The sequence below is a fragment of the Pteropus alecto genome, unplaced genomic scaffold (assembly GCF_000325575.1).
Source record: "Pteropus alecto unplaced genomic scaffold, ASM32557v1 scaffold95, whole genome shotgun sequence".
Taxonomy (NCBI): domain Eukaryota; kingdom Metazoa; phylum Chordata; class Mammalia; order Chiroptera; family Pteropodidae; genus Pteropus; species Pteropus alecto.
The window spans coordinates 22,530,299-22,539,702 of NW_006441071.1; the positions used below are offsets into that span (position 1 = coordinate 22,530,299).

The window sequence follows — 9,404 nt, forward strand, 5'->3', positions numbered from 1 at the left end:
TTAATGCTCTAGAATGAGTTTACAAAAGAATATGGATGTGAGAGACAGATCCTGGGATGGGGGCGAGGGCGGGGGGAGGGTAGGGAGTTGCATTTTAAAAGAGGACCTATACATTTTTCATTTAAAAAAATTGAAGGAATGGCTTTCTAATGGTGGAATTCCAGGCACTGCCCCACTCAAGACTTTGAGGTGACTTCTAATCATATTGCCCCAAAGAGATCTTCCTCAGCTGTTGACTTTCTCCTGAATTTGTTTGATTAATGCTTTAAAAAATCAAGACATTAGAATGCAGTAATCAAATATAGTCAATAAATAATCTGCTATTTGAAGAAGGAAATTTTTCTCTGGGTTATAAATAATGCACAATTAAAGGCTTTTTTAGGGATAGAAAACTGCTATCTTTTATATCGTTTTCAACCACCATGACTATGAAAGAACATTTGCCTGGTGGATACACTTGCTCAAGACAGAAAGTACAATCTACTTAGGTGAAGTATAAAGATATCCTGTGACCCTTAGTGGAGTCTGGACTTAGCAGGAAGTGTGGGTTCAGCAATGATGATTTTATTGACAGATTCTGGGGCAGATCAATCCGTTTAACAAGGCGGGTTTGTGGATCAATAGCTGCATAAGCAAGACTCTGCAGGGCCTGCTGACTTCTCAGAAATGGTGTTTTTGAAAAGAAATTTCAGCTGTGTGGTCAATCCGATGGTCCTTGAGGTCACTGGAGATGTAAGTCATCGATGACTCTGATCACAAAAGCAACAAAGACTGACCTTGAGAACAGGGCCGCTGGTTAGAGAACCAAATTTTCTCTTTAAAGTCTGCCGAAGAGGAGAAAAAGGAAAAGGGAAGGGCCGTGGAATAGTCTCCACTCTTAAAGCCTATGGTTGTGTAAGAGATTTGAAGTGGGGAATTCTTCGAAGGAAGGCAGGGTGTTCTGAGCAAGATGAACCACAGTGTTCTCATGAAGAAGTGACTGCCCCCTTGGCTTGGGTTTTCTCATCCACAATTGTGTTGAGTTTCTAGCTGCATAATGAAAAGTTACTTGGAGAGGACGAGAAGTGGCCCCATATCCATAGATTTCTGAATCCCCACAGCAACATTCTGTTGACTATTTTCTAAGAGGTGTAGGATAGACCACCCACTTTAGAAAAGCTAGAAGGCACATAGTAAGAACTTCTTATGAGGAGTAAGAGTCTCTTTAGAGACTTTCTCTCTTTACCAAGTGTAAAGACTGAAGCAGAATATTCATTCCTCCGGGCTTAATGGACCATTGGGTGACTCTGGGTGACAGATACCACTGGAATTAGGGTATTTCTCAAACTCTCTTCCAAAATTATAAAAGTCTAAACTATTTGCCCTAATTAACCCCCACCCCTCCATCTCAAAGCAATCTGAATTACAAAGAATTACTCTTGTTTTAAAGTAGATATTTTTAAATATATGAATACAGAAAGACTTCTGTTTCAGTCTTCTGTATCACCAAAATGTTTTACCAGCAGGCAAAATCAAGAATTACAAAATGAAAGATTTTTTTATTGTCCACTTAGATAAACTAATGATAATATCTTACGTTAGTGTCGCTCTCCAGAATATAAGAGAATCGATAGCGTTTGTTTGTTTTTTAATCCCAATTGACTTTCACAATGATGCTGAAACATAGGAAAGCATCTCCCAGAGCATGTTCCAAAGAACACTAGTAAAAAGTTTGGAAAACATTGTTTAACATGTTTATGTCACAGGGTCTCTCAGATACTTAGTTTGTTGCAAATCTGTTTGTGTGTACTGCATGTGCAGTGTGCGTGTGTGTGAGTGCGTGTGTGTGTTTCTGAGCCTGTGTGTTGGAGGAAGGGCGATATTTTAGATAAGGTGGCCAAAGAAGTTTCCCTGAGGTGACAGCTCAGTAAGGTCTCAAAGGAGGTGAGTGAGTGAATTATTTCACAAATAGAAGAAAAGCATTCTGAGCAAAGGGTCCAGAAAAGACCTGGGGTAAGAGTATATGAGAGAGAAGGATTCAAAATTCGATTTAAACAAGGTTCTGTTTTTCATTTCCACTGTAAAGATTATTTAGTCTTTTAAGAAAGTAAGTGGTCTACCATTTTAAAAATCCATGCATGTTTTAAGACTCGTAATTCGTGAGTCTTGTACTTAACCGTGAGGAATTAGCCCTTCATTTGTCATCTTCAGAGCCCCGGGGATATCTGGGAAACTCTCAGGAGGGGCCGTGAAGTCAAACCTATTTTCATGAAAATTAGATGACAAAAGCAATGGTACAAAAGCAATGGTGGGTCAGACTGCCAGAGCCTTCGCGAGAATCAAGGCAGTGGCAAAAGTGACACTAGTCAGTACTATATTCTTCACAGCCATGACCGTGGACAAACGGTCACTTAAGGATGTCCTTGATGAAACAGTAAAATAATATTAAATTAAGTAAATCTCAAACCTTGAGTGGAAACATCTTTTTAACACTGAAAAAATGGGAAGTATACATAAACCATTTCTGTTGCATTCTGAAGACTGACGGTTGTCCAGAGGAAAAGGAATTGTGCAATTATTTGAGTTGTGAGCTGATAAGTTGCTTCTCACTAAATATTTTTGTTTTGGAAAATATTATTTTTAATAAAATGTTATTTTGTTAACATGTAATTGGTTTATGTTTTTAATGAACTAATAAATGAATTTTTAATGTTTTTCATTTTGATTTCTATTATCATAAATATTGACAAATATAACAGTAAATAGAAGCTTTTGTCATTCTCAATAATTTTTTTATCCTCAATTATTTTTAAGGGCATGAAGTTGTCTTAAAACCAAAAAATTTGAGAAACACTATACTAAGAAGAGAGGAAGGGTGCCTTGCACAGGCATGTGTAGAAGTATTTATACATATGTTTACATATATATTTGGGGTTTTTAATTGAAGTGAAATTTATATAACATAAAATTAATCATTCTAAAGTGAACAATTCAGGGGCATTTAGTACATTCATAATGTTGGGGATTCTATCTAGTCCCCAACATCTTCATCACCCTAAAAGGAAACCCCCATATACATTAAGCAGTCGCTTCCTACTGCCCACCCATGTTCCCTAGCCCCTGGCAATCAGCAACCTGCAATCTGTCACTACCTATTTACCTGTTCTGGGTATGGAATCAAACAATACATGACCTTTTGTCACTGGCTTCTTTCACTTAACATAATGTTATCTACCATTCAACAGCATTATTATTTTGAAATATTAAAATATCTTGAGAGATCATAAGCTAGCGCCCCTGGCTGGTAGCAGTTGAACAAACCCCAGCTCCTCATTTTGCAACTGAAGAAACAGAAGCTTGGAAAGGATCAGAGATTCACCAAGGTCATGTTGGTTCCACATGGAAGGGAAAGCACTAAAATTCAGGTCTTGTTATTCTCCGTAGCCATTTCTTTTTCCATGACAAAATTCTTCCTCTGGAACATGCACTAGCCACAGGGACAAGTTGGAACCAAGTCACCAGTAGGAGAAGACAAATTTAAGGCAACAATTATTGAAGAAGTTTGTCACCAATTTAGGTCTTCATGGCGGCTGCTCTGTTTGTAACACACCTTTTGGCTTAGTGGTTATTTTTCCCACGTAGAGTAAAGGATAGATAAGTAAGTAAGTAAGTAAGTAAGTAAGTAAGTAAGTAAGTAAGTAAGTAAGTAAGTAAGTAAGTACGTAAGTAAACCAACAAACAAATAACTTTTTAATGATAGATATGCCCAAAGCATATGTAAAGATCATTCACATGTTACTTGAATAAAGAGTTTCCATATGTGGATATGATGATGTGCTGGAAGGAACATCAAATTGTGCCATCATTCTTTTTAATTTGTGGCTTTCTCTACAAGATGACATCACACCCTCCAGCCTGGTATAGTAAAGGCCAGAACAGTAGAAGAGAGCTTCATTCAGTAAATGGGACTTTAAAATTCAGTAAAGCAGGACTTTAAAGTGCAAGGTAAATTTAAGAGTTATGAGAAACTTTGCCCAGAGAAAATTAGGGCTAAAGATCTCCCATCCCACTAATTCTGGTTCCTGGGACCTCCCAGGACAGCTGAAAGGAAAGAGGGGAAGAAGAAAAGGAAATAACCATTAATGTTTATTGATCACCTACTTATTACATGACAGGTAGCAGACTAGGATTTAGAAGAGATGAACAGAATTAATCTTCACAGCAGCAACTCCAGGAAAAGTGCTGACTGTACCAAGAGGCAGCAAAGCACGCATGGTGGATAAGAATGTAGCCTTGGGAGCTAGATTGGTTGAGTTCAAAACCTGGCTCCACTCATTTCTGCCTATGTTAGTGCAGGCAAGTTATTCATCTCTCTACTTGAAAAATGAGTAAATCATAACCACCAAATAGGGTTGCTATGCAAATAAAATCATTTAGCAAATGTTTAAAGAATATATGCAATGCTTTCATACATGACCATGGCTGGATAAATATTAAGAAATATAACATTTATGAGTAAACCAAGGCCTAAAGTGGTTAAGAAATATCCACATAGTTGAGAAGTCACTGAACTTGACGTTCTGATTCTATGACCCTCGTTCATTTCCTTTCACTTTGGGGCTGCTCGGGCTGAGTTGATGGGACAAAAGCAACTGCCCGGAAGCCTCATTATGTTCCCCAGTAAACTCTTGACACAGCACTAACCTGCATATCTCTACCCATTTCCCCCAGAACCAGTCTCCTAGGCTAAGCTATTGACTTCTGAACAGAAGTCCTGTTCCTCTCCTCTTTGCCCTTGTCTGGAATTTCTCAGCAAACCATGCAGCTGTCCCCACCCACAAAAGCCCCAAGTGCACTATAGTCACCAAATGAATCAAGAACTTTATGTAACAACTTTTAAAGGACTTTAACTCCACACAATGACTGGAGAGCATGAACACTCATCCTAAATATTAATTTCTCTATGAGAAATTATTGTTAGTCTTATCAAAAGTCCAAGAATTTAAGCTCCTACTTTCTGGGTTAATTTTGATTTCATGCGTTTATAAGCAAATCTTAAACTTGGAAATACTAGTCTCATTATCAATCAGCTCTAAATTTGATGGTTTTGGAATCCTCAATATGCTTTTCAGGGTTCAAATACTCAAGCGGTAGAAATTATCATCATCATCATCTTCTTCATCATCATCATCATGAAAGCAAACACTCAAATATTTTTATTATATATCAAACACAGTTCTAAGAGTTTTATATCTACAATCTAATTTAGTCCTCAAGACTCCCTACAAAGGGGGATTTATTGGTTTTCTCAATTTATACATGAAGAAACTGAGGTGCAGAGAGCTTAAAGGATTTTCTCAGGCAGTCTTGTTCCATAAACGCTTCTCTGGTGATCTAAAGGCGTTAACCCAGCTTCCCACATCCCTAACTCGGGACCCAGATACAGCCTCAAGTTATCCCAAACATGCCATGGAAACACCACCAATCCAAGCTTCATCTAAAGACATGAAAGATGATAAATAGCTAGTGGAGATTTTTATTGATTAATAATGTCAAAAACTGCCAAAAAATCTCAAGTTTCCTAACCAAAGTTTTTATTTGGTGAATATCTACCCATTGATATGACCATTAGTAGAATATAAGTGTGGTTCTGTCCTGTGTCTGCCTGACAGAATAAGTTCTAGCTTTAGACTACACAATACACTGCAATACTTTTTCCAATTCTTAACTTTCCTTCCTATGGAAGGAGAACAATAGGTCCTTGTGCAATGCCATGTAACTTGCAGTCCGCACCTATGGGAGGAGAGTACTTCTCGCTCTACTAATAATGGGCTTGGCCACATGACTTGTTTTGGCTGATGAAATGCAACTGGAAGTGGCTTATTCCAGTTCTGAGCAGAAGCTCTAAGAACAAACGGTGGACTTTACCTACTCCCTTACTTTTCTTTTGCCTGAGAGCAGCCTATTCCATAGAGTTATTGCTTCTTTAGCCTGCATCCAGAATGAAGAAGGCACTTGAAGCCACAGCGACTTATATCATGAGTAAGAAATATGCCTTTGCTGTTGAAAGCCACTGACATTGGGAATTTTTGCTAACAGAATATAATCTAGTTAAAGCTGATTGATACGAAGCAGTATCTAAAATGATTCCTAAAAACCCAAAGATGTCTGCTGATCATCCCTAAACTGCATGAGGTTCCAATGCCACTCTGGGCTCCCCGCCATGTTAAGAAAAACAGAATTCTGTGTTAATGGTAAAGGAATTGGAAAGAGCTATGGGGCTGAAGGAAATAGAGTGTGAACAAAGAACACTTAGGAGAGAAGGAGAGTGACTAAGCAAAAGCCATCAACAAAGAAAAGGCATAAATAATAAAGGAACACCATCCATAACAAAGCATCACATATAAACATGCACCACTAACAGCAAAGAGAGGAGACAAGGCCACCTAAAGCAAATAAGCATTCAGATGCTAAAGGACTGTCAGAAAGGCCGTATCAAATAAAGACAAGAAAAACTAAAAATAATTTTGGTAAAGAAAGAGACCAAAATTAGAGAAGGAAACTGTGAATGGTTTTGTTTTTAAGACAAAAAAACGCTTTGATTCAAACATTTTGTTTCCTGAAGCAAGTCCTCGAGACCATAGATGTGCTTTCTTCCTGGGCTAATGCAAAGGACCTGGTTAAGAGCCCTGCATTTCTTAAGACACTGCCACTTCCTTCAGCTCTTTCTTCCCACTCCCTCCTTAAAGCTCATTAACATATTTGTGGGCCCGTGTTTTGTATGGGCAAAGCATAAGAGATGTTAAATAATTTTAACAGCAACACATATTAGAAACATGTACTGTGTGCAGGCTCTGCCTTATGAGTAATTTGTGGTGTGACAGCAAAGTGATTCTTCTTTCCTCCTAAACAATTCTCCTCTCACCTGAAATATAACCACTAAAGATTTCTTTCTTTGCATCAGATTTTTAACACCCTAGGAGAGAGCAGCATGGTCTCAACGGGCATCTCCACGCAGTGTGTTGAATTACGAGGCTGCTAGCAGGAAAGTGTGGTGAGGCAACACCTCCTCCAGGAGAAACAGCCCATTTCAGTTGGGGGCAGCCTCCTTTAAATAGGCCATGCATGGTGGCTTCTGCCTCCCAGCAACTCAATGTTGTGGACCTTCACGACTCAAATTGTAATCTGGGGTTAGCAGCATCAGCATTACCTGAGAGCTTGTTAGAAGTACAGTATCCCAAGTCCTATCTCGAACCGTACTGCATCAGAATCTGCATTTTAATAGGGCCTCTGGATGACTTCTATGCACATGAAAGTTTAAGGAGCATCGCTATAAAGGTCTCTCCTTCTGAAGTTAAGTGTATTACGTCCATGAGGTGTGTTGAAATGGAAAAACATACTTTAAGACTCTCAGGTATAGCACACTAGAAATTTAGCTCTAACATCCATTAGCTATGTGCCCTTGAGCAAGTCACTTGACCTCTCTGAGCCTCATTTTCCCTCTCTATATACAGAACATAAAAATGCCTATATCCAAGGATTGCTATGAAGGCCAAATGAAATAAGATGTATAAACTGTAGAGTAAATACTAATAGGTGGTAACTCCATTGGTTGCCAGGCAAGAGCAGGTTTTGATGACGGGTAAGTGCCAGAGGTAAGAAGCAGAGTAGAGATGTTCCAAGGAAGCAGCAGCAGAGAAAAGGCCCAGCATAGGACATTGCTAGGGTCATGGCAAGACATAGGCTTAACGGCAATGTTCTCATCTGGCCCTCCGTGTTCTCTGTTCCACATCTTTTTAAAGAGCAGAAGCAGTCTACGACCATGCTACCCTGAACAAGCCCGATCCCATGCGATCTCAGAAGCTAATTAGGGTCAGGCCTGGTTAGTACTTGGATGGGAGACCACCTAGGAAGACCAGTTGCTACAGGCATAAAAAATAAAAAAATAAGGGATTGTAAGCTGACAAAGTCTTTGCAATCTGTGAGATCAACCAAGGGTTGCCTCATCTGAAAAAATAAAATAAAATAAAAAAATAAAGAGCAGAAGCATATTCAGAAAGGGGTTGGATAGCTAGGAGTTGCGGTACAAAAGGATTTCCTTCCAGAACCTCCTGCCCCTCCACATGCTAATTATTTTGCAGATGTGCATGATTTAACAACTACACAGCTAAGTCTCTCAGAGTCAGTGATTTCCTCTCCCATCCCAACACTTACCAGAAAATATCATCCCAAGTGTATTTCCCTCGGCCTGTATTAAAGCTTTCCAATTGTAAAGGAAGTACAGAATTGTATACAAACCATCCTGTAGACAATAGAATTCTCTTTAAAAATATCATATTAGGCTTTCAGGACAACTGGTGTCTATAAACCTGAAATTTTCATTAATATAGAATTTCAAGACCAGACTAACCTTGAGCTCCAGCTCCCTAAATGTCTTCTCAATTATGTGGATATTTGACTTTCTTCACCAGTGTCATCAATCAAACTCTTACAGTACTTTGGAAAATAAAGGCAACCCGGAACCTCAATCCATAGGCCAATCTGTCTGATGCACCTTCATCTTTGTGCGTATTGAATTTAGCAATCATGTGGCCTCTGTAAGGCTGTGGCTATAACAAATGTTGGTCCAAAGATATGAAATGTTGGTCCAAAGATACGTTTCTCAGTGCAAGTCTCTTTGAAAGAGAAAAATTCAGCTTATACTACATTAAATTGCACTAAACTAAAATTACTCCCCATTGTATCAATATAGGTATGCATATAGGTTTTCTGGCCAGTTAATGAATATGACCCAAATGGAGAAATAGTGGGGATGGAGTAGGTCGAGACAGAAAGGGGCGAGGGAGTGGGGAGAGAGAGAGAGAGAGAGAATAATATTTCACAGAATTATACCTCCTCTATAGCAAGGAAAGAGCTAGTGTTACAGGCAATTAAACTTCCTTCCCCTCATTACATAGAGCTCTCAGCTGAAGTCAACATAAGCGACATCCAGTCACCTGTTGTCCCCATTATGAGTATGTGGGATGAAGCCCACAGGCCCTACAGAGACCTGCCTCTTAGGAGCCTCCTTCCAGTCACAGGAGACACTTCGTCTCCAGTGCCTGTGGAGCTGAGCATGTTTCCACCAATGACACATCCATTAATCTTGTACTTGCAAACTGTTCATCAGAGTCTATCACACAAAACTCTAAAGCTCCATGGGCTTGCTCTCCTGTGTGTTTCCTGCAACATGGCTTCAGCATGAATGTATTTCATCATTGAATATTCTCCTCTTGGAAATGTGTTCTGTATTTTCAGTCAGCCATATTCTTTTATGGAGATGAATCCAAACCACCAAACTCTCAATGAAACCTTCGAACTATCTTTTGAGAGTGTGAACCAATTTTTGTTGTTACAGATACTGTTGGAAGCAAAGGCTTGGGAAT

At 39.1% G+C, this 9,404-nt stretch overlaps 1 pseudogene; it reads left to right on the forward strand.

The window, feature by feature from the left end:
• Positions 1-7,791: 7,791 nt before the first annotated feature.
• Positions 7,792-7,910, forward strand: LOC112485126 (annotated as a pseudogene).
• The last annotated feature ends 1,494 nt before the right edge of the window (positions 7,911-9,404 follow it).